The following is a 26071-nucleotide window of genomic DNA, read 5'->3' on the forward strand; positions in this document are numbered from 1 at the left end:
GACATGTTCACACACCTCTGATTCATCCCAGATGAATCAGACCTAACTCAACTCTAAGCAGTAGCAGGCATGACAACAAGCATGAACGAGTAGGCACATTAGGGCTCAAACAACTCCTACTCATGCTAGTGGGTTTCATCTATTTACTATGGCAATGACATGTCATGCAAAGGATAAAGGGGTTCAACTACCGCAGCAAGTAGCAGATGTATCGTTGTTGTCCTAATGCAGTAAAAGAGAGCAGGAGCGAGAGAGTGGGATTGTATCAAAATGAACAAGGCGATTTTGCTTGCCCGGCACTTCTGAAGATATTATAGCTCTTCATCGGTGTCATCGAACTCATCGTCGAAACCACGGCTATCGAGAGGGGACAAGCACCAGCAAACAAGGAAGAACACAATCAATGCAATCCACAATATGATGGATGATCATGACATGGCAAAATGAGTGTGTTGGACTAATGCATCTACAACCAGGGTGGTTTGAGGTCATTTGAACCAAAGATTCAAATGCAAACTCAAGTTATGGGTTTATAAAGTGCATTAACATGTTTTGAGCTAAACAGCAAGGTTAAGTTGTTTAAACACGCATGAAAACAGTATAGATGGATAGATTGGATTTTTCTGATCATTTTTCATATATAATTTATTTCATTTGGAGTTACGGTTGAATTTCTATGAATTTTAGAAGTTTAGGCAATTTTCTGGATTTCCTGAATAAGAATAAATACAGAAAAAGATTAACTGCGTCAGCATGACGTCGTGGTGACGTCAGCAGGTCAACTGGGTCGGCCAGGTCAAACCTGACCTGTAGGACCCACTGGTCAGATGACTCAGCTAATTAAATGAGATAATTAGTGCTAAATTAGCCCTAACTAAGCTGTCAGTAGTGCGGGGCCCGCGTGTTAGTGGATCATCTAATTAACTAGTTAACTAACACTAATTAAACCTACAATAATTAAACAGGGGCCTGGGCCCACTCCTCAGTGAGAGAGAGGGATCAAACCCCTGGGCAGACGAGGTCAAACCCCGCCGGTCAAAGCGGTCAACCCGCAGGCGTTTAGCCGCCGGCGAGGCCAGATGCGGCGGCGGGCTTCGGGTTTGGTATTCCGTCGACCAAATCAACGGCGGAGATGCGCTAGGTGCTTCTGGTGGACTCGCGCGTCGAGTGGTGCAGGCGGTGTGTGCGCGGGTGGCCGGAGATGACGCCGGCGTCGAGCCAGGCGGCGGCCGGAGCTCAGGGGTGCATGGGAACGCGTCTGCAGCGTGCAAACGCACGAACTAATGCGCTCAAGAGCCTCTACGCGATGTGATAAGCACAACGAACGCACACACGGGGCCGTTAGGTCACCGGGGCCACGCCGACGACGAGCGCGGGCGGCGGCGGGTTCGGGCGTAGGTGGTTCGGTGGCTACGGCGGCCTACGGGGAAGGAGAGAGAGATGGATGGGGGAAGAGGCTCACGGCGAGTCGGACGAGGGGGTCGGCGAGCTCGGAGACGGTCCGGAGTAGTGGGGGCGGCAAGAGGGATCTCCGGCGGCCGACGGCGAAGATGAAGATGATGGAGTCGCTTCGGGCGTCCCGCGGGCGCGTGCTTCGTCTTGAGGCTCCGTCTCGTCGAGGTGGAGCCTTTGGGCATGGCGGAAGGGTGAGCGGGTGGCTCTGGGCACGGTGGCAGCGAACGGCGGGGACGGTCGCTCTCGGATGCGTGCGAGAGAGAGAACAGAGGAGGGGGAAGGGTCCAGGGAGACTGAGAGAGAGGCCAGGGGTGTCGTGGCGTCTCCGTGGCGCTCTCAGAAGAGTCGGGGCGTCGCGGTGGAAGCAGGCGCTGGCGCACACGCGGCGACCACACTCCCTGCCTACTGGCGCTGGGAGGAAGACGACAGAGGGGTTGCGGTGGTGGGCTGGGCCAGTTGGCTGGGCCGGCCAGCTGCGGTGCTGGGCCAGGTGGGGCGCTAGGTGGGGCTGCAGGTAAGGCCAGGTAAGCCTTTTCCTTTTCCTGTTTTTCTTTTTCTATTTTGTTTTCTTTGTTCTGATTTAGTTTAGGAACTAAATCATTTTAGATAATTCTGAAAACTATTTTGGAGGTTAACTGAATTATTTCAGGGCTCCACAAATAACTTCAGAATATTTGGACCATTTAAAATATATATAGCATTTAAACGGCTCCAATTCAAATACTTTTGTGTTAATTCAAAAATCCAAAGATGACCTAGAAATATATTCATCATTTTTGGGAGAGGTTTTCACCTTAACCAGAAATCATGAACTTTTGTTAGGGACATTTTGGGATTATTGGAAAAGATTTTAATCAAGCCTAGATGGATTGATTTAGTGCTAGGGTTTGAACAATCCCCATTTCAAGTTTAAAAGAAATTTAGACATGATGCAACAACCAAGCTAGTCCAAGTACATAGCAAGGCTAGGGATGTGACACATAAACATCCAAAAGGGGTAATATAATAGCATGGAACAATCAAAAATTATAGATATGTTGGAGACGTATCAAGCTTCCCCAAGCTTAATTCCTGCTCGTCCTCGAGTAGGTAAATGATAAAAAGAGAATTTTTGATGTGGAATGCTACCTAGCATAATTCTCAACGTAATTTTCTTTATCGTGGCATGAATTTTCAAATCCAAATGATTCAAAATAAAAGTTCATATTGATAAAAGAAATAGTAACACTTCAAGCATACTAATCAAAGTAATCATGTCTTCTCAAAATAACATGGCAAAAGAAAGTTCATCCCTACAAAATCATATAGTTAGGCTATGCTTCATTTTCGTCACACAAAGATGTTCTCAACTTCTATACCCCCGATGACAAGCCAAGCAATTGTTTCATACTTAAATAATCTCAAACTTTTTTAACCTTCACGCAATACATGAGCATGAGCCATGGATATAGCACTATGGGTGGAATAGAATTTGATGATGGGGATTGTGTGGAGAAGACAAAAAAGGAGAAAGTCTCACATTGACGAGGATAATCAACGGGCTATGGAGATGCCCATCAATTGATGTCAACATGCGGAGTAGGGATTTCCATGCAACGGATGCACTAGAGCTATAAATGAATGCTGAACAAAAGAAAACTCATGGGTGTGCATCCAACTTGCTTGCTCACGAAGACCTAGGGCATTTGAGGAAGCCCATCGTAGGAATATACAAGCCAAGTTCTATAATGAAAAATTCCCACTAGTATGAAAAAGATAACTTATGAGACTCACTATATGAAAAACATGGTGCTACTTTGAAGCACAATATATGAGACTCACTACATGAAGAACAAGGTGCTACTTTGAAGCACAAGTGTGGAAAAAGAGATAGTAACATTGCCCTTTTTATTTATTTTCTCTTTTTTTTCTTTTTTTTCTTCTTCTTTTCTTTTTTTGTGGGCCTTTCTTCTTCTTTTTTTCTTTTGGCCTTTCTTCTTTTTTTTTCTTTTTCTTCTTCTTTTTTTTCTCTTTTCTTCTTCTTTTTTTTTCTTTTTGGGCAATGCTCTAATAATGATGATCATCACACTTTCATTGATTACAACATATGAATTACAACTCGAAACTAGAACAAGATATGACTCTATATGAATGGCTCCGGCGGTGTACCAGGATGGTGAAATGAATCAAGAGTGACATGTATGAAAAATAATGCATGGTGGCTTTGCCACAAATATGATGTCAACTACATGATCATTCAATGGCAATATGACAAAAGTAATGTATGTCATGATGATGAGCGGAATGGTGGAAAGTTGCATGGCAATATATCTCGGAATGGCTATGGAAATGCCATAATAGGTAGGTATGTTGGCTTTGTTGAGGAAGATATAAGGAGGTTTATGTGTGATTGAGCGTATCGTATCACGGGGTTGGGATGCACCGGCGAAGTTTGCACCAACTCTCAAGGTGAGAAAGGGCAATGCACGGTACCGAAGAGGCTAGCAATGGGGGAAAGGTAAAAGTGCATATAATCCATGGACTCAACATTAGTCAAAAGAACTCATATACTTATTGCAAAAATTTAGAAGTCATCAAAAATCAAGCACTACGCGCATGCTCCTAGGGAGATAGATTGGTAGGAAAAGACCATCGCTCGTCCCCGACCGCCACTCATAAGGATGCACAAGCCAGGTACACTTCATGTTTCAAATTTGTTACACAACTTTAACCATACGTGCATGCTACGGGATTTTCTAACTTCAACACAAGCATTCTTTAAATTCATAATCACCAAACTAGCATGACTTTAATATCACTACCTCCATATCTCAAAAAAATATTAAGTATCAAATTTATCATAGCATCCAATTCACTTCCTATGATAGTTTTTATTATACCCAACTTGGATTCCTACCATTCTAGGACCAATTTTATAACCATAGCAAATACCATGCTGTTCTAAAAGAATCTCAAAAAGATTTAAGTGAAGCATCATAGACTAGCAATTTATTCAAAATTAAGTCACCACCGTGCTCTAAAAGATATAAGTGAAGCACTAGAGAAAAAACTATCAAGCTCAAAAGATATAAGTGAAGCACATAGAGTATTCTAGCAAATTCTAACCAAGTAGGCTTCTCCCAATAGGTGTGTACAGAAAGGATGATTGTGGTAAACAAAAAAAATCAAAGAATAATATAATACACGATGCTCCAAGCAAAACACATATCATGTGGCGAATAAAAATATAGCTCCAAGTAAAGTTACCAATGAACGAAGACGAAAGAGGGGATGCCTTCCCGGGGCATCGACAAGCTTAGGCTTTTGGCTATCCTTGAATATCTTGGGGTGCCATGGGCATACCCAATCTTAGGCTCTTGCCACTCCTTATTCCATAGTCCATAAAAGCTTTACCCAGAACATGAAAACTTCACAACACAAAACTCAACAGGAAATCTTACAAGCTCCGTTAGTGAAAGAAAACAAAACCACCACATAAGTTACTGTAATGAACTCATTGTTTATTTATTTTGGTGTTAAACCTACTTTAATACAACTTCTTTATGGTTTATAAACTATTTTACTAGCCATAGATGCATCGAAATAAGCAACAACACACGAAAAACAGAATCTGTCAAAAACAGAACAATCTATAGCAATCTGTAACTAACGTGAACTTCAGGAACTCTAAAAATCCTACAAAAATAGGAAGTCCTGGAAAATTTGTTTATTGATCAGCAGCAAAAAGAATCAACGGAAAAGTACGTCTCTGTGATTTAACAAAACTAAATTCGTGCGCGCAAAGTTTCTGTTTTTCAGCAGAATCAAATCAACTATCATCATTGGTTATCCTATAGGTTCTACTTGGCACAAACACTAATTAAAATATAAAAACACATCTAAAAATAGGGTAGATGCAATATTTATTACTAAATAGGAACAAAACAAAAAACACAAAGAAAATTGGGTTGCCTCCCAACTAGCGCTATCGTTTAACGGCCCTAGCTAGGCATAAAGGCAAAGATAGATCTAAGTAGTGCCATCTTTGGCACTCGGAAAGGAGGATCTCCTTTCTATGGCATTCATTCTTCTATTTAAGGTAAGCACATGGCAATTGATGGAAGAAGTAAGATTAAGCACGTTACGGAAGTATGCCTCTAAACTAGACTTCATCTCTTTGATAATTTCATTTTGATAAAAGCACAAGAGAGTAGTTGATTCAACCTTATCATTCATAGGGTGACCAAATATGGTTTTCATTTTTTCATAAGTATCTATAGCATCCTCTTCAAGAAAACCTCCTTCAAAAATAGAATCTAAAACTTGTTTAAAAGAAGTGGGCAAGCCAACATAGAAACTTTTTAAGTAAACTTCAATTTGATATTGTGGCACATAGCTAGCCCGAATCCTTAATAACCTATCCCAAGCATCTTTTAAAGACTAATCAAGTAAATAGCAAAAAATTCCAGAGTCTTCCTCATCAAAATTATTCAAGCTCTCATTGGTGACCCCGGTGGGTCTTTCTATAGCATCATCATTTATGAGCTTAGAGAGGATAGAGGGATTATCCAAGGTACCAGAACCTAGGAAAGAGCCATTAGTTCTTTTTGATTTGGCCATGGCAACGGGAAGGCCAACGGAAGAGAGGAGGAGATTGGGAAAGAGGGGGCGAATAAAACGGCAAGGGTGAAGTGGGGGAGAGGAAAACGAGAGGCAAATGGCAAATAATGTAAATGCGAGGGAGATGAGTTTGTGATGGGTACTTGGTATGTATTGACTTGAGCGAACACCTCCCTGGCAACGGCACCAAAAATCCTTCTAGCTACGTCTTGAGCTTGCGTTGGTTTTCCTTGAAGATGAAAGGGTGATGCAGCAAGAGTAGCGTAAGTATTTCCCTCAGTTTTTGAGAACCAAGGTATCAATCCAGTAGGAGGCTCCTCAAAATTCCCACGCACCCACACAAACAGACAAAGAACTCGCAACCAACGCAATAAAGGGGTTGTCAATCCCTTCATGGCCACTTGCGAAAGTGAGATCTAATAGAGATAGTTTGATAAGATAAATATATTTTTGGTATTTTATAATATAGATGCAAAAAGTAAAGATGCAAATAAAAGTAGATTGGAAGCAAATATGATAGGAGATAGACACGGGGGCCATAGGTTTCACTAGAGGCTTCTCTCAAGATAGCATAAGTATTACGGTGGGTGAACAAATTACTGTCGAGCAATTGATAGAAAAGCGAATAATTATGAGATTATCTAGGCATGATCATGTATATAGGCATCACGTCCGTGACAAGTAGACCGACTCCTGCCTGCATCTACTACTGTTACTCCACACATTGATCGACTCCTGCCTGCATCTAGAGTATAAAGTTCATAAAGAACAGAGTAACGCATTAAGCAAGATGACATGATGTTGAGGGATAAACTCAAGCAATATGATATAAGCCCCATCTTTTTATCCTCGATGGCAACAATACAATACATGCCTTGCTACCCCTGCTGTCACTGGGAAAGGACACCGCAAGATTGAACCCAAAGCTAAGCACTTCTCTCATGGAAAGAAAGATCAATCTAGTAGGCCAAACCAAACTGATAATTCGAAGAGACTTGCAAAGATAACTCAATCATACATAAAAGAATTCAGAGAAGATTCAAATATTATTCATAGATAAACTTGATCATAAACCCACAATTCATCGGATCTCGACAAACACACCGCAAAAAGAGTTTACATCAAATAGATCTCCACAAGAGAGGGGGAGAACATTGTATTGAGATCCAAAAGAGAGAAGAAGCCATCTAGCTAATAATATGGACCCGTAGGTCTGTGGTAAACTACTCAAAACACATTGGAGGGGCTATGGTGTTGATGTAGAAGCCCTCCGTGGTCGATTCCCCCTTTGGCGGAGCGCCGGCGAAGGCTCCAAGAGGATATCTCGCGGATATAGAAGGTTACGATGGTGGAAATTGTGTTTCGTTGGCTCCCTGGATGTTTTTGGGGTACATAGGCTTATATAGGAGGAAGAAGTACGTCGGTGGCCGCCCGAGGGGCCCACGAGACAGGGGCGCGCCCTATAGGGGGCGCGCCCTCCTATCTCGTGGTGGCCTCAGCTGCTTCTTGACTTGCACTCCAAGTCCTCTGGATCACGTTCGTTCCAAAAATCACGCCCCCGAAGGTTTCATTCTGTTTGGACTCCATTTGATATTCCTTTTCTTCGAAATACTAAAATAGGCAAAAAAACAGCAATACGAGCTGGGCCTCCGGTTAGTAGGTTAGTCCCAAAAATGATATAAATGTGTAAAATAAAGCCCATAAACATCCAAAAGGGGTAATATAATAGCATGGAACAATATAAAATTATAGATACGTTGGAGACGTATCACGTCTTCTGTAAAACGTAAATTAAGCAACGTGAGTACAAAGGTACTCAGCAAGACTTACATCAGATCCTACATATACATGCACATTATCAAGAAGGGCTGGTGGGGTTATTGCAGCAAGCCAGCTTTGACTCTTGGCTAAGCTATCTTACGAGACTCCAACTTGAAATGGTTTTGCGCACTCGAGTGCACTACTCACCACTTCAATACACTACCGAGGATCCACCTCCGTCGTCCTACAGAAGAGCCATCCTCGGGACTCACGCTTATTTTGAGGCTTTTAGTAGTATCCATTTACTTGTCTATGAACTGTATAGGCAACCAAGTAGTCCTTCACCGCGGACGCGGCTATTCGAATAGATGATGTTAACCCTGCAGGGGTGTGCTTCTTCGTACATGTTTCCACCACATAGCGTCTGCACACGACATGTGCTCGGCAGACTTCAAGCGAAAGCCGACGGTGGGTGTAGACGACGACCTACCTAAACACCTAAGTCTCTAGTCCAGGTTTATCGCCTATTCAGGTTCCATCCGCAGGGAGTCCGACCGAGGTTTCCACATACGGCCCCGAACAATGTGTACAGGGTTCTGAGACACCTAACGAGTGTCCGGCATACCCGGCCACGTGCCTACCGCATCACAGCCCACCCCGCGGGTCAGCGCTGTCCACGGCCTCCAGTAAGCTACAAACACCGAAAACTACTTGCAACTCCTGGACAGAGGACTAGGGTGGATAAGAAGTCGAGCTAGTCAATTAAGGATCCCAATGTATGGTAGTAGCTGATTCTTAAATCACATATACAGATCTCTGTGCTTAAGGACGGTTCCAATGAAACAACCCACCATGTACTCCTACATGGCCTCTCATCGATACCTTTACCAAATCATGTTCAACACATCACTCTTATTATCGACATGACCATTTCACTCTAGCCCATCACCCAGATGAACCAGACCTGACACAAGTCTAAGCATAGCAGGCATAGCAAAGGTAGGAAACACATACAGAGGGCTCAATCAACTCCTACACATGCTAGTGGCACTACTACGAAAAGGCTTGCTAGTGGCGCACCACAGGTGCGCCATTAGTTTACCAGATACTAATGGCGCACCAGGGAGTGCGCCATTAGTATATCACATGGTGCTCCATTACTATCTGACTTGGTAATGGCGCATCACATTGAAGTGCGCCATTACTAACAAGTTTTTTTCAAATATCGGTGCACCGAGCATGCTTAAGTTCGCAGTTCTGTCCAACCCAGCACCACCTCACTTAACAGGAACTTGTTGATATATCTATCATATCAATCCTATTAAACCTTGTTGATGTCTAGGACTTTGTTCATGTTCATGAGTATGATAAAATTTTGAAAAATATTTCAAACTTCCCGGTCATATTACATATCATTTTTTGAAACAAATTAAAAAAATTTAGAACCAATTTTTTTTCTGTTACTAGTGGCGCACCTAGCAAACGGTGCACCACTACTAAGTTTCAAGTTTTTTGAATTTTTTTGCCTCTAGATCTTTAAAGCCCCGTAACTTTTTCTGTTAGGTTTTTGAGGATTTTTAAAATGTTTAACGGGGTTCGCGCGGTTAAATTCGGATGTAACTTTTCGAGTAGATGATTTTTCATGTAAAAACCTTTTTAATCCGAGTTCGTATGCAAAAGTTATGCCCATTTTACAAATTCCAGAGAGATTTTGCAAATAAAGTCGAAATTCATATTTGTAAATTTTCCCAACAAGTAGACCACATATCACATGGGAAACTTATTTTCTTTTTTTGACATTTCCATCATTTTCTTTTATTTTTATAAAACTAAAAAGGCGGCCCACAGGGGGGGGGCATTCGGTGGAAATATTGGGGCCAAGTTAGTAATGGCGCACCGTGGGAGTGGTGCTCCAGCGCCATTACTAGTTTTGAAAAAAAATTGAAATTTTTTTTACTAGTGGCGCACCGTGGATCTGGTGGGCCATTACTAGTTTAACTAGTAATGGCGCACTATCCCCTGATGCGCGATTACTAGTTTTGAAAAAAAAAATAAAAAAAATTGTTACTAGTGGCGCACCGTGTATGTGGTGCGCCATTAGTATTTGAACACTAATGGCACACCAACACATGGTGCGCCATCAGTATATAGTAGTGGCCCACCACATGTCTGGTGCGCCATTAGTGTCCATATCATCTATAGGTCTTTTCCTAGTAGTGTGGGTTTCATCTAGTTACTGTGGCAATGATAGGTCATGCAGAGGAAATGGGTTCAACTACCGTAGCACACAACAGTTTGAAACGCGTTGTCTTAATGCAGTAAAAGAGAGCAGAGGCGAGAACATGGGATTGTATCGATATGATCAAATGGTTGGTTGCTTGCCTTGCGGGTCCGTAGACTGGTAATGCTCCTCGATTGGGTAATCACGATATTCCTCGAGGGTAGAACCTGCCGCAGAGAGCACCGATATACAATCATCACCAAACAATGTGCAACAATATGATGCATGCATGAGACATGGCAAAATGAGTGTATTGGGCTAATGCAACTAAGACCAGATGGGTTTGGATCATTGTGAATCAAAGATTCAAGTTCCAAGCTCATAAATGGCCCTTAATAGTGCTTTATCTTGTTCTGCACTAAACAGAAGGTTATCTTGCTTAAACATGCATGAAACAAGTACAAATGGTTATATTGGATTTTTCTGATCATTTTTCATATATAACACTTTGCATTTGGAGCTACAGATTAATTTCTATGATTTTTTGAAGTTTGTGGTATTTTCTGGAATTTCCTGTATAAGAATAATTCCAGTAATTGAATTATTGCATCAGCTTTGCGTCAGGGTGACGTCAGCGGTCAACGTGGACGGTCCAGATCAAACCTGACCAGTGGGTCCTGCGTGTCGCTGTCATTAATCTAACTAATTTTTAGTTAGTACTAATCCAAGTTAATTAGCAGGGCTGGGCCCTACCTGTCATTGACCTAGGGGGGTCAAACTGGGCCCACCCGAGGTCAAGCTGTGTCAGCGGGGTCAAACTCCCCGGCGTTTAGCCGCCGGCGATGCCAAACGCGGCGGGGTACCTCGATTTTCACCTACAGGGCACTGTTTGAGGCGCCGTTGGGCTCCACGGGTAGCTGGGAGCGAGCCGCGGCGGGTGTTGCTAGTGGTTGGGCTTGGGGTTGCTGGAAACGATGCCGACGACGAGTTTGGCGGCGGCCGGAGCTTGGGTGAGCTCGGGCTCGTCGCTAGCAGGCACGGCGAGGCGCGTGGAGTAGTGCGGTGAGCTCCTGGGGGTGCGGTAGGGCTAACGGACAAGGTGGCGCGGCCGTTGCATGGCCGGAGTCACATCGGTGACGAGCTCGGTGGTGGCGCGTGCGGTGCTACTTGGTGTGGTCGCTGTGGTGCACGAGAAGGCAAACAAAGAGGAGGAGGAAGTAGCAGCGCTCACGGCGCGTCGGACAAGCGGGTCGGAGGAGTCGGGATGAGCCAGAGCAAGCGGGGCGGTGAAGTGGATCTTCGGCGGTGGTCAGCGAAGACGGGGTCGGCAGAGGCGGTGCAGAGCGTGCGAGTGCTCGGGGCTCGGCTAGCTCGGCGTAGCGGACGAAGGCGGAGCTTGTGGATGGCGGCGGGACGGCGGCAGCTGCTTCGGCCATGGCGAGAGAGAGCGAGAGAGAGGGCAGGGGGAGAGTGAGGTGTCCAGGGGGTTGGGGCTGCTCCGAGGAGATGTTTCAAGGCGTCACGCTGGCGCGGGCGAGGGAAGGCAGGCAGGGAGGTGGCATGGCGAGGTCGGCGGCGTCGCGCTGTCCCTCCTCTGCCTACTAGCAGAGGTAGGTGGTGACTGGCGCGGGCTAGATGGGCCAGGCCAACTAGGTAAGTTGCCTCCTGGCCTTTCTCTCTCTCTTCTTTTTCATTTAATTTGCTTTTCTAATTTTCTGTAAATGTTGGGCTTTATTAAAAATACTAAAACTTTTCCAAAAATCCTGCAAATTATTGTGGGCTCTGTTGGGATTATTCCTAACAGCCCTCACTTAAATCCAGAATTATTTGGGCATTTGAATTATTTTATAGCATTTAAATGCCCAAATGCAAATAGGTAATGAATTAATCCAGTGACCTTAGGTGTCCTAGAAAAATTGAACCACTTTTGGCAGAGGTTCCGGACCAAGACAAAAATGATGGACATTTTAGAAGGGCATTTCAGGTTCATTGAAATTATTTTTAGTAAACCCTAGTTGGTTTCAGAGGGGGCTGGGGGTTCTGTCATCCCCATTTCAAGTTTCTGATGAATGATAAACATGATGCAACACTCTAATGCATGAACTAGCTAGGGTGTGATAGACAGTTAGACTGGAGAGAATATCAGCCGACGGGCTAACATCCCCCCGAAGTCATAGCCGGACCTTCATGGACGGTGTCGCGTTGTGGACGCGTTGACTGTAGAGGAAGCTGACGAGTTGCTCAAGCGGATGATAGCCCTTTGTGCCGATGTCGGGGTAGCCGAGAGCATAGGATGGTGTAGCCATGGTCGAGGTAGACGTGCAAAGAACGCCATGATCGATGTCAAGTCGGGGTAGCTAGTGTCGAGGGAGTCACCGTGGAGTCGCGGGCACAAGGAGGCACCGTGTTTGCATGGCGCAATGGTGTGCCGGGAAGAAAATGTTGTTGATGATGTGTCGCGACGGGTTTGCCAAGCCCGGGGACACATCATACATGAAGGCATGCGTCGGTGTTGCCAGCACCGGTCATGCGTAGACGGATGAAGACGGAGCTGACGAAGTGCCACACCAAGCTTGCCAGGCCCGGGGAGAGGTCATGGACGAAGGCACGCATAGTTGCTAGCATCGGGCATGTGTAGATGAGGAACCTACACGAGCTGTGCGCCACATCGAGGAGTAGGAGGGGCCAGCAGAGAAGAAGACTCGACGATGGTTGTGGCGCCAATCGTCATGAGGGCCGTTGTCACCAACGATGGTTGGAGTAGACGAAGTGGTTGTCTCGGGTTATGGGTTCCGCCAACCTTTGAAAGGTTCGAACTCTGGGGTGCGTGCTGAGATCTAAACCTACCCAGCCTGCCTACTTACAATCCTCCTAAGCCTAGTGCGACGGTGTCGTGGGAAACGAGCACCTATGGGGCAGGGCCCCTTTCGGTCCGGCAGGGAGCGGAGGGCGCACGAAGAGCGGATCGAGGCGGAGCACGCGAGCGATTTTTACCCAGCTTCGGAGCTCTCCGGAGAGATAATACTCCTACTGCTGCTTTGCGATTGTATTATGCTCTTGCTCGAGAGCGTGGGAGTGTTCCGGTTTCGAATGCTTCGAACCCCTTCTACGTTGCGCATGGGCCTCCTTTTATAGGCTAAAGGGGTCACCGACAGGTGGCAACGCATGCAAGGGTAAAAGTGTAAATGGTGTGGTTGGTACAACTGCTTCTACAATGCACCCTACCTAACTCTGACGGCAGGGGACAAGAGCATTAAATGCCCGCCCGCGTCGCCTAAACAGTGCAGAAAAGCGACCGTTAGGGGTGCCACCGCTTGCCACGATGGCCATCTTGTCATCTCCGCTCGCCACCTCGCACCGCTTGGCTGCACAGCTTCCCGCCACGTGTGCCTGGAACGGTCCTGCGGTGACACGTCGACGAATGCGCTAGAGCGTGGGCACAGAGTGGTGGCTTCGCCGCGGCAAGCGCCTTGCCGCGGTCGTTGTCTTGTCGCGCCCGGAAGTTTGTCGCTTGCCGGGCCTTGCCGGGAAGCGCGACGCGTCGCGGCAAGTCCCTTGAAATGCCTTGGTTGGCCTTCCCGGCAAGCTCCTCTTGCCGGGGCCTTGTCCTTCCCGGCAAGTTCCTCTTGCCGGGGCTTTGTCTTCTCAGTTAAAACACTTTGTTCTTGAATGGCATCAATAGGAACTACAGAGGATCTTGGCGGGCACCCGGCAAGCCTTGCCGCAGGGCGCTGCGACTGCCCGTGCACAAGTTCGGGATACTAAGGTACCCCTACTTTAGTACACCGACAGGATCCCCCGGCCCTGGGCCACACACGGTGCCGAGCGCTATTGGGCCAGGCCCAAAACAAGGCACGGGAACACGCGGCCTGGGTCCACACCGTATCTAACTCTGTATCCACCGCGCCCTCCCGTAACGACACGCGTCCAACACGGCGTCGTGGGAGAGATCGTGGGTGATTCTTTATTCGGAAAAAGCGTAACGTTCGCCTCCTCCTCTTTATAAGCAGGGGAAATAGGGGTAGTTCCCCCACCTTTGCCACTTGCAGTTCCTTCCTCAGAAATCTACGCCGCTCCCCTCCGCTTCCCAAAGCCGAAAGAGAGTAGCGCTCCGCCCCCCGTCGCCGCTGTCGCCGCCAACACCCTCGCTCTCCCAGACCGCCTCCGCCATGGCTCCGAAGACCGGGAAGGGTGCGTAGTCGGCCGAGGCGCTGCGGCTTGAGGCGTTGCGGAAGGAGCGGGCACTCTTCCCCCACCCCCCGAGCTCTCCACGAAGGAGCTGCAGGAGTGGTTCTATCTCTTCTGGTCGACGGAGACGCGAGCGCATCCGCGCACGCAGGTACTTTCTGCCGCCGCTTCCACTTCGAAACGGTGTCCAAAAGGATACCCCTTCTTCGCACTCTTCTTCTATTGCGGGCTCTGCCCGCCCTTTTCCGATTTCTTCTGTGACATCATGAACACCTACGAGTTTCATCTCCTTGATTTCACCCCCAATGTTGTCCTGACCATGGCGGTTTTCGCACATCTCTGCGAGAACTTCGTCGGAATCCACCCAAACGTAGCCCTTTTCCGCCACTACTTCATGCCCCGGGCTGAGAAAGGAGAGCCCTTAGCTGGCGGGATCGCTTGGATCTCGGGAGTCGGCATGAAGGAGGTCTATCTGGAGGGGGAGCTCTGTAGCAAATGGGAGGAGTGGAGAGCGGATTGGTGTTGGATTGTTGATGAGAACCCGCAGCCATTCACCAACTTGCTCCAAGCCCGAGTAGTACGCGGCGGCGATTGGAGCGCCCTGGCGGCGGACGATGCTAGACTGAAGATCGCCACCACCCGATTCTTGCGGCTCAGGCTTGCCGGGCTCACTGTTGGTGCTGTTGGCGCGGACTTTCTTTGCCGCCGCATCGCCCCTCTGCAGGAGAGGGGGAGACCCGCCTGGCTGTTCGGGGGTCCGGCGGATATCATGAGGCTGCGCCCGGGCCTCAGTTTTAATTTTACTGTCTTGGAGTTGGATGGGACGCTCAAGGAGCTGTTCAAGCATGACCCCAATCATCCCGAGTGGTTCAGGCTGCCGCAGGGCGTCGTCCCATTGTGCAACAACTCCTCGCTCGATCGCATCCGTGCAATGATGCCGGAGTGCGACTCACATGGGATCATCCCAACTTGGCAGGAGCCCGCCGACGACGTCGTGCAGCAATTCTTCGACGACTTGGTGGAGGTGGCGATCTGCGCTGACGAGCAGAGGAGCCTCACCTGCGACACCACCGACGACGAGATGCGGCGCATTGCCACCAGAGCGGAAGAGGCGGCGGCGGCCGCCGCCACGGGCGAGTTCGGGTTTACTGTGGAGGAGGCAGAGGCAGCCGAGGTGGCAAGCCTTGCCGAGCGGGAGGAGCTTGTCGGGGAGGTCGTCGGCGAGGGAGAGCCCGAAGCCGAATTGAGCGAGCCTGCCGAGGGCGCAAGCGGCCAGCCGTCTTCAAGCAACTTGCCGCAAGCGGGGCTCCTAGTGCAGCCCCCAGCTCAACCAAGAATGCGCCTCTGCAGGACCGGAGACATAGCAGGGCGGCAGACGGGCCAGCAGCCGCCGCGCCGCGGGACACGCTCCACCATGGCAAGCACCGTTGCCGCGGGAGCATCTTATACCGCGCCGGCAACTGGAGCGGGGTCCTCTCAGGCCGCCGCTTCTGATCCTGCCGCAGCTCCCGCCAAGCATCCAAGGGAGCCTACTCCTCCGCCTCGTCGCGCTGAAAGGATACCGGACTTCGACCTTTCCGCGCTCAGCTCCGACGAGGAGGAAGAAGAGGAGGAGGAGTAAGACTTTATTTTGTTGTACTTCTGGTTCTTCAATTCTTGCTGTTTCTTGTCTTGTATCTGATCTGCTTTCTTCTGAACCTTGTTTCTTTCCAGGACTCTGGCCCAGAGAGCGGCGAAGAGGGCCAAGGTCCCCGTGGTTGTCATCAAGGACGATCCTGCTGTGACAACAGAGGGCGCGTCCGAGACCACCTTGTCGGACCCGGCAACCTCTCCCCGAAGCAGCCCCCAGCGTAAGTACATAATTTTCTTTCCGCTGTCAGGCGCGCATGGGTGTTCTTTCCTTGCTGACATCTTGATTGTTGGTTTGCTTGTGTAGGAGCAGAACAGGCCCACCAGGAACAGCCAGAAGCCGCCCCTGAGGTGCTATCTGCTTCCACTACGCCGCCAAGGGATGACTCCCCGGCAAGGGAGCGCTCTCCCGCAAGGGAGAGGTCCCCGGCAAGGGGCAGTTCTCCGGCAAGGGACGGGACCAGTGATCCCCCGGTGGTCGAGCCCATGATTACAGAGCCCAGCACAGGTAATCCTTCTTGTCAGAAAACTTCCCTTGGGTTCTTCTTCTTCTGATCTTCTTTTTTGGATATTTGCTTGACTTTTTCTCCCTCTTCCTGTCTTCAGATCCTCCCCCTACGGAGCCGATGGAGACCGAGGCCACCGGCAAGGAGAACGTGCGCGACAATACTGACGAGGCCGCTGCCACCGAAGAAGAGGCCGACGCTGATGATCCTGCCAACGAAGAGGCCGCCAAGGCTGCTGGCGCAGGAGCTGGCGAGGGGTCCGGCGATCGCACTGATGACCCGGGGGCCGCAGGAGCGCAAGGTGCTACACCGACCGCGGATCCCTCTATCACTGACGCTGCGCCAGGCTCCGAAGAGCCCCAGCCCGGCGCCTACTTGAAGGCCGGCGACGGTGTCTTCATCAAGCTCCCCTGGGCGTCAAGCTCCAGGGCGCCGGTCGAGGGAGAAGCTTTTGACGGGGAAGTGCTTGCCTCCGCTGGGCTGACAGTGGTTGACGCACCAAGCAGCAGCAGCAGCGAGTCTGAGGAGGAGCAGCTGCTCCGGAAGCTGGTGTCGCTCTACCGCGCCCGACAAGCCAAACTGGAGTCCCGGGAAGCGCTTGTCGCACAGGCGGGAGTGGACATTGAGAAGCATGCGGAGGAGCTCCAGAGCCGCAACCAAGAGGCCCTCAGGTCCATTGCAGAGGAGAGAGCGTAGCTTGTCGAGGCACGGAAGGCCTTCCTCCTTGAGAAGGCTGAAGCCAAAGAGCAGCAGTGGCTTGCCGCCAAGGAGATGTCCGTGCGAGAAGGCGAGCTGACGCAGCGGAAGGTCTACTTGGACAGTTATGAGGAGGAGCTTGCCGCGCGCGAGGAGACACTTGGCGGAGCCCTCAAGGAAGCGAAGGATGCTGTAGCAGCTGCCGAGGCTGCCAAGAAGGAGCTGGAGGTGAAGGTGGCGGAGCTAGAAGCCAGTCTCAAGGCGAAGAACGAAGAGCTTGCCACGCTCCAGCGCGAGCATGAGAAGGATGCCCTTGCCCATGGTGAGCTGCAGGGTCGTCTCCTTGAAAGGGGCAAAGAGCTGAGCGCCGCCAAAGATTCAAATGTTGATCTGGAGCTGAAGCTGGCCACGCTGACTGAGACGCTGAAAGGAGCCAAGAAGCGGGAGGAGGACCTAAAGAGGAGATCAAGGCCAACGAGGCGTTGCTGACGAGGGCCGCCGAGACCCAGAACACCTTCAGGGACACTGTGGAGCTGTGGACAGAGGGCCTTGTTAACATTGCCGCGGTCATTGACGAGGAGCTAAAGCAACTGGAAATGGAGGGCTTCGGGTACTCCTCCGACGAGAACGTCCAGCCCAGCGCCAAGCTCACTCTGTTCTTCAAGGGCGTGGCGACGGCTCTCCAGCAACTCCGGGAAAGGATCCCAAAGCAGCTGGCTGACGAGTCGCGCACAATCTGCACCAGAGTTCTGGAGAAGGTGTTGGTGAAGGTGCTCTTCCGCAATCCGGGCCTCAACCTCACCAACGTCCTCAAGAAGCTGCCGGCGGGTGCTGATCTTGAAGAGCTCAAGGCCCTTGTCGCACCCATTGTGGACAAGGTGAATGAAGTCAGGAGGGTTGATGGTGGCCGCGTAGATTAGGCCGCCCGTTTTCTCCTTTTTCTTGCCGCTGCTAGACACGTTACGGGAACAATCTATTAGCACGCGACAAGTTATTTTTGTAATATAACTTTATCTTGGGCAGTATTTGCTATGTTATTTCCTTTACTTGATTCCTTTCTTTGTATGTTTTTACCCTATGCTTTTAGGGAACTTGCCAGCGCAGGCACCCTTGCCGCGAGCGCTGAGTGCGGAACATCAGCAGCCTGCTGGCGGTGCTGCTTCCGGCAAGAAACCTTGTCGCAACTAGTCGCAGCACACTTAAGTTGTTGAGCAGACTCGAAACAAAGTAAGGGCGCAACTAGCTACGAGTTGGTTCCTCCGCGCACAGATTTTCCATACAAAGCACGGTCGTTCAAGGAAGATAACTTAAATTTTTTTAAAACTGATTGTGCTCAAACTTTGGCAACTTAGCTTTTCTGTCGTCTGCGTCCCGGCAAGGCGATACTTTCTTGAAGGACGCCTGGTCCACACCATTATCTTCTCCTCCCCCCCGGTGAACTTGTGGGCGAAGGAACCTTCTTTTCTTGAGAAAAAGAAAGAAGAGAAAATAAAGATATGGAGCCTTAAGGCTCGTTATTGCTTACCGGGGGCAAGTGCTGCACAAAGTGTTAGATAATACATGCAAAAAAGAAAAAGGCATGAATTTTGACAAGATGTGCGAAGCACATGAGCTTTATTTATGCACGGGATCTGCGCCCGGCTTTGTACAAAGGGTTACGTGCAACAGCGGCAAGGCTTGTACAAAAGGTGGTTGCCGGAACGGGTTCCGGCAACCGCGCCTTATGGGTAAAACTTACGAAGATGCTCAATGTTCCAGTAATTGCTCACCGGAGAGCCATCTTCGGTCTCAAGGCGGACAACGCTAGGCCTAGTGACTTGTTTCACCCGATAAGGGCCTTCCCACTTCGGCGTCAACTTGTTGGAATTCTTGGCGGATTGAACGCGCCTAAGAACAAGGTCGCCTTCCTCGAGACTTTTGGCATTAACTTTGCGGCTATGGTAGCGGCGCAAAGCTTGCTGGTAGCGAGCAGCTCGTACAGCAACCTGAAGACGATCTTCCTCAAGGAGCAGCGCGTCATCTTGTCGCAGCTGCTCTTGCTCAAGCTCATCATAAGGGAGCACTCGAGGCGATCCGTATACGAGTTCCGTGGGGAGAACTGCCTCTGCTCCATAGACTAGAGCGAAAGGTGTCTGGCCAGTGGCTCGATTTGGCGTCGTCCTGATCGACCAAAGAACCACCGGCAGCTCCTCAATCCAATTCTTTTCGCACTTGTGCAGCCTGTCGAAAGTCCTGGTCTTGATCCCGCGCAGCACTTCAGCGTTTGCCCGCTCTGCTTGACCGTTGCTTCTCGGGTGAGCAACAGAAGCGAAGCAGACCTTGGCGCCAAGATCTTGGACGTACTGCATGAAGGTGCGGCTCGTGAATTGTGCGCCATTGTGGGTGATGATCCTGTTAGGGACTCCGAAACGGCAAACAATTGACCTGAAGAACTTGACTGCTGACTGTGCTGTCACCTTCCTCACTGGTTCCACTTCCGGCCACTTTGTGAACTTGTCGATTGCAACGTACAAGTACTCAAAGCCCCCGACAGCTCGGGGAAAGGGGCCGAGGATGTCGAGCCCCCAGACCGAAAATGGCCAGGATAAAGGGATCGTCTGGAGAGCTTGAGCTGGCTGGTGTATCTCCTTGGAATGGAACTGGCACGCTTCACATTTGGTTACTTGTGCAGTTGCATCCTGGAGGGTTGTTGGCCAAAAGAAACCTTGCCGTCAAGTGCTCTTGCGCCAATGTGATGACCACATATGCCTCCATGTATCTCCGCCAACAGCTTCTGTCCATCTTCCCGGGGAATGCACTTCAATTTCACTCCGTTGAATCTTCTTCTGTACAGTACGTCATCGACAAACTGGTACATACTCAATTGCCGGGCTACTCTCTCCACTTCTTCTTGCTCTTCGGGAAGTTCTCCTGTCTGAAGGAAACGGACAATCTGCTATGCCCATGTCGGAGCTTGCGGCTCAACAACAAGGACTAAAGGCACAAATGCTGCTGCGTGAACATCTGCTTCTATGGCAAGAACCTGCGGTTCAGACGGAGCTTGATGTTCCCCGGCAAGCTTGCCGGAGCAAAACTTGTCGGGAGCGTCTGCTTTAACGGAACAAACCTTAGGGCTTGTCGGAGCAGACTACTCCTCAGCACTCTTGGTGTTGATCTTGGGGACCTTCTTGGCGGCGGCTTCGGGGAGCTCCGCCGGAAAGTAGTCACTAGAAACCAACTTCCTCTTCTTGCTCTGTCCAGTTGATGGTGTTACAGATGGTTGAGTCAGCTTGAGCACAAAGATCCCTAGTTCCACAGGTAACTTTAATGCAGCGCATTTTGACAGGCCATCGGCAACGTCGTTCTGGGCTCTTGGAACATGCTCCATCTGCAGGCCGTCAAAATGCTCTTCCAGCTTTCTCATTTCATCAATGTAAGCTTCCATCAACGGACTCTGATAATCTTTGTTCACTTGGCAGACGACAAGCTGTGAGTCACCCTTAACAATAAGCTTCTTGATCCCAAGGTCTGCCGCGATCCTGAGTCCGGCAAGCAAACCTTCATACTCTGCAGTATTGTTTGTCGCTTGCTCCTTGGGAAAGTGCATCTGGACCACGTACTTGAGGTTCTCTCCGGTGGGTGCGACAAGTAACACGCCGGCACCGGCGCCTGGCAGCGAGATGGCACCATCAAAGTACATGATCCATTCTTTGCTTGCTTCCTTGACGGGCATGCTCGTCTCTGGAGTTTCTTCATTAGGTGTTGGCGTCCATTATGCTATGAATTCTGCCAATGCTCGGCTCTGGATAGTCGAAGTACTCTCAAACTTGAGGCCAAAGCTTGACAATTCCAGTGCCCACTCGACAATCCTGCCTGTTGCTTCTGGATTCTGCAATATCCTCTTCAACGGAAAGCGAGTAACAACTATGATCTCATGTGCTTGAAAGTAATGGCGCAGCTTTCTCGAGGCCATGAGAAGGCCGAAAAGCAATTTCTACACACCAGAGTACCTTGATCTAGCCCCCTGCAGAAGGGAACTGACAAAGTAAACTGGGCGCTGCACCATTTTCTTCTGCTTCTCTTCTTGCGGCTGCACCGATCCATCCTTGTCGGGACCAGAGCTTTTCGGGGAAGCCCCCTGCTTGTCGCTGGACGTGCTTGCCGTGGCCGCTGGCTCATCATCCGCCTCCCTTTCCGCTACCAACGCAGCACTAACCACTTGATTGGTTGCCGCTAGATATAGCAACAACTTCTCTTGTGGCTTAGGTGCGACAAGTATTGGAGTGGAGGACAGGTATCTCTTCAAGTCCTGCAGCGCAGCCTCCACTTCCGGAGTCCATTTCATTGGACCTGCCTTTTTCAATATTTTGAAAAATGGTAGGGCGCGCTCAGCAGACTTAGAGATAAACCTGCTGAGAGCAGCCACGCAGCCGGCAAGCCTTCACACATCCTTGACGCGCTTTGGTGCTTCAATCTGCTCGATGGCCTTGATCTTGTCGGGATTAGCTTCAATCCCCCGCTGAGATACGAAGAACCCGAGAAGCTTGCCGGAAGGGACTCCAAACACACACTTCTCGGGGTTGAGCTTGAGATTGAACTTGCGCAGATTTGCAAAGGTCTCGTCCAAATCTTGAATCAGAGTTGCTCTGTCTTTGCTCTTGACCACTATGTCATCCATGTAAGCTTCTACATTTCTGTGCAACTGCGGCTCAAAAGCTTCGTGAACTACCCTTGCAAATGTTGAACCAACATTCTTTAGTCCGAAAGGCATCCGTACAAAGCAGTATGTGCCACATGGAGTAATGAATGCGGTTTTCTCCTCATCCTCTTCTTCCATGAAGATCTGATGATATCCTGAATATGCATCAAGAAATGAAAGAAAATCACATCCTGCCGTGGAGTCGACAATCTGGTCAATGCACGGCAAGGGAAATGGATCTTTGGGACAAGCTTTATTAACATCAGTGAAGTCAATACAAAGCCTCCATTTTCTGTTTGCCCTGCGCACGACTATAGGATTGGCCAGCCACGTAGGATGGAGCACTCCTCTGACAAGGCCTGCTGCTTCCAACTTCTTGATCTCTTCTGCAATGAATTCTTGGCGCTCCACTGCTTGCTTTCTGACTTTCTGCTTGACGGGCCGCGCGTGAGGACAGACGGCAAGGTGGTGCTCAATTACTTTCCTGGGAACACCGGGGATGTCAGATTGTTGCCATGCAAACACATCGAAATTCGCCCGCAAGAAAGCAACGAGCGCGCTTTCCTATTTAGGATCAAGCGTGGCACTGATGGTGAAGGTACCACCAGTACCGTCCTCCTTGGCGGCCACTTTCTTGGTCTCTGGCGGAGCTGCCTTCGCCTTCTTACACTTGCCGGTGGAGCTCGATGGTGCGTCCTCGACGGTAGCGCAGCACTCCGAAGAGGTGCGCTTGCCGGAGTGGGCATCAGAGCTCTTGCCGGACTTTGTCTTCTTCTTCCCCCCGGGAGCTTCAGCGGCAAGTGGTTTGCGATCTGCTGCGGCTGCTGCTTCCCGGTAGATCTTGTCGGTGCAGATAAGAGCATCTTTCTTGTCGCCAGGGACAGAGATAACACTTATCGGACCCGGCATCTTGAGCACGTTATATGCATAATGAGAAGCTGCCATGAACTTGGCGAGCACTGGACGGCCGAGTATCCCATTGTAGGGCAATGGGAAATCAGCAATGTCAAAAGTGACTTTCTCTGTCCTGAAGTTCAGCTCGCTGCCAAATGACACTGGCAATGTGACCTTCCCCTTCGGCTTGCTCCTTCCCGAATTGATTCCTTGGAATGTACCAGTCTCTTCGAGCTCGCTGTCGGGGATCTGGAGTTTCTTGAGTACTGCTGAGGAGATCAGGTTCAAGCCGGCCCCGCCGTCAACTAGCATCTTTGTGACCTTGAGGTTGCGGATAGTTGGTGAAACCAACATCGGCAAGCCCCCGACCGTAGTTATGCGATCAGGGTGATCCTCAATGTCAAAGATGATAGGCGTGCTGGACCACTTCAGAGGCTTGCGTGACTCAACTGGTGGTTCTGCTGCATTAACTTCCCGCACCCACTGTTTAAGCTGGCGGTGCGAAGTATGCAGAGAAGCACCACCGTCAATGCACAGAACCTCTGTTGCTTTCTGAAACTCCTGCTCGTCGGCCTCGTCATCATTCATGTCCTCATCTTCATCTTCATCTTCATCCTTGTCGCGGCCACGGGGAGGCCTGTCTCCTTGCCGCTGCTTGGCCTTACCGCGGTGTCCTCCCCGGCCGGGACGCTTCTTGCCGGATCTGCCAGTACCTTCCTGGGCCTTCTCCTTGTCGCGTCGCTCATACTCAGCTTTCTGCTGTTCGACAAGCTGCTCAACCTTCTTGCAACTTTGGAGATCGTGGCCCTTGGTGCGGTGGATCTTGCAATATTGCTTGTCGGAGCCGCCCTGCTTGTCGGCGGCCGCCACAAGTTCTGCTTCCTTGGCGCCACCTCCGTTGCCGGACTGCTCGACAGCTACCACATCTTTGCCTTTCCTTCTCCTATTGTTCCGTCGCCGGTTTTTCTTTGCCGGGGCAGCATCCTCACTGTTAGACCCCCCTGCTCCTGTGTTCTCTCCGGGGAGTTTCCTCCCTTCCTCAGCGCGTGCACACTTGTCGGCCAGGGCGTAGAGCTCACTGACGTCTCTTATCTTACACATCGCCATCTCCTCCCGCATCCTGTGGTTACGCACGTTCTGATGGAACGCGCTGATGACCGCGGCGGGGTGGACATCTGGGATGTTGCGCTGCACTTGGCCGAATCTCTGAATGTACTAGTGCAGGGGCTCTCCTTCCTTCTGGGCAAGTAGATGAAGATCGCTCTCCTGGCCATTGCGCTTGTGGCCGCCTGTGAAGGCGCCGACAAACTGATGGCACAGATCCTCCCATGAGGAGATGGAGTTGTCCGGCAAGTGCATGAGCCAGGATCTGACATTGGGCTTGAGCACCAGTGGGAAGTAGTTGGCAAGGATCTTCTCGTCGCGCCCCCCGGCAACTTGCACCACGATGGTGTAGATGCTGAGGAACTCCGACGGATGCAACCTGCCATCGTACTTCTCCGGTACATCTGGCTTGAAGTTCTTTGTGCTGGGCCACTGGACTTGCCGTAGCTCACGAGTAAACGCAGGGCAACCTACCGCGTACGCAAGTCGCCTGGTTCCCCTGGCGCATGCATATCAACAGCGGGCCCAGCATGCTGGTCTGACTGACGCCGCGCTTCTCTTTGACGCTCGATGCGGGTGCGAGCATCTTCATGTTGTCGTTCTTGAAGAACTTGGCGTTGATCGCGACGAGCTTGTGGATCTGACGACGCCGTGGAGTCGGTGTCGAGGTTGACCCGGTGAGTCGGCGATCTTGGCCTTCGGGGTGGGGAGTGCACGGTGGTTGCACCTCCACCGGTCTTGTCGCCATCGGCTCGCATCCGGCAATCTTGCCGCGGCTGCGATGTAGCTGGCTGCCGTGGAGTGTCACCATTGGCGAAGCCAATGAGGCTCTGTATGGTGGCCCTCGAATCGTTGATCTTGTCCGCCATTGGAGGGTAATCCAAGAGCAATTGAGCTCGGGCCAACGCTTCTTCTGGAGTCTTTGGTGGTGGCGGTGAACGGTGCGAGGAGCGGGATATGCTCGGACTTCCAACTGGGTTGGAAGGAGCAGTACCCCGTCCAGGCGACCGTACCTCACTCGTGCCGGCATGCTGACGTGCATGCTGGTCTTGAACGCCCCGAGATCCACCAGCTTGGCCTTGTTCTAACGCGAGTATGGTGCTGCGAGCACCATGACGCTGTCGATCCCGCGCCTCCTGAGATGGGCGCGGTGCGTGTACGGATGCCGAAGTTTGCGGGGCCTTGTCCTTGGATCTGGTTACGATGTGAGCTCCCTCGTCGGCGCCCGTACCTCCACCGGCGTCTACCCCACCGCCCGTTTGCTCCGGTGGGGGTGGGATCGACGCGGACGGAGCAACCACCTCCAAAGCCTTCTTCTTCGGTGGCATGTCGGTGAAGATGATGAAATAGATGAAGATCTGGCTCGCGTGAACGCCGGATCGGGTTCACACAACCTCGACGCCCCCTACCTGGCGCGCCAAAGATGTCGTGGGAAACAAGCACCTATGGGGCAGGGCCTCTTTCGGTCTGGCAGGGAGCGGAGGGTGCACGAAGAGCAGATCGAGGCGGAGCATGCGAGCGATTTTTACCCAGCTTCAGAGCTCTCCGGAGAGATAATACTCCTACTGCTGCTTTGCGATTGTATTATGCTCTAGCTCGAGAGCGTGGGAGTGTTCTGGTTTCGAATGCTTTGAACCCCTTCTACATTGCGCATGGGCCTCCTTTTATAGGCTAAAGGAGTCACCGACAGGTGGCAACGCATGCAAGGGTAAAAGTGTAAAAGGTGTTGTTGGTACAACTGCTTCTACAGTGCACCCTACCTAACTCTGACGGCAGGGGACAAGAGCATTAAATGCCCGTCCGCGTCGCCTAAACAGTGCAGAAAAGCGATCGTTAGGGGCGCCACCGCTTGCCACGATGGCCATCTCATCATCTCCGCTCGCCACCTCGCACCGCTTGGCTGCACAGCTTCCCGCCACGTGTGCCTGGAACGGTCCTGCGGCGACACGTCGACGAATGCGCTGGAGCATGGGCACAGAGTGGTGGCTTCGCCGCGGCAAGCGCCTTGCCGCGGTCGTTGTCTTGTCGCGCCCGGAAGCTTGTCGCTTGCCGGGCCTTGCCGGGACGCGCGGCGCGTCGCGGCAAGTCCCTTGAAATGCCTTGGTTGGCCTTCCCGGAAAGCTCCTCTTGTCGGGGCCTTGTCCTTCCCGGCAAGTTCCTCTTTCCGGGGCTTTGTCTTCTCAGTTAAAACACTTTGTTCTTGAATGGCATCAATAGAAACTACAGAGGATCTTGGCGGGCACCCGGCAAGCCTTGCCGCGGGGCGCTGCGACTGCCCGTGCACAAGTTCGGGATACTAAGGTACCCCTACTTTAGTACACCGACAGACGGGCTCGAAGA

This window comes from Triticum aestivum, chromosome 6B, assembly GCF_018294505.1.
Source record: "Triticum aestivum cultivar Chinese Spring chromosome 6B, IWGSC CS RefSeq v2.1, whole genome shotgun sequence".
NCBI lineage: Eukaryota > Viridiplantae > Streptophyta > Magnoliopsida > Poales > Poaceae > Triticum > Triticum aestivum.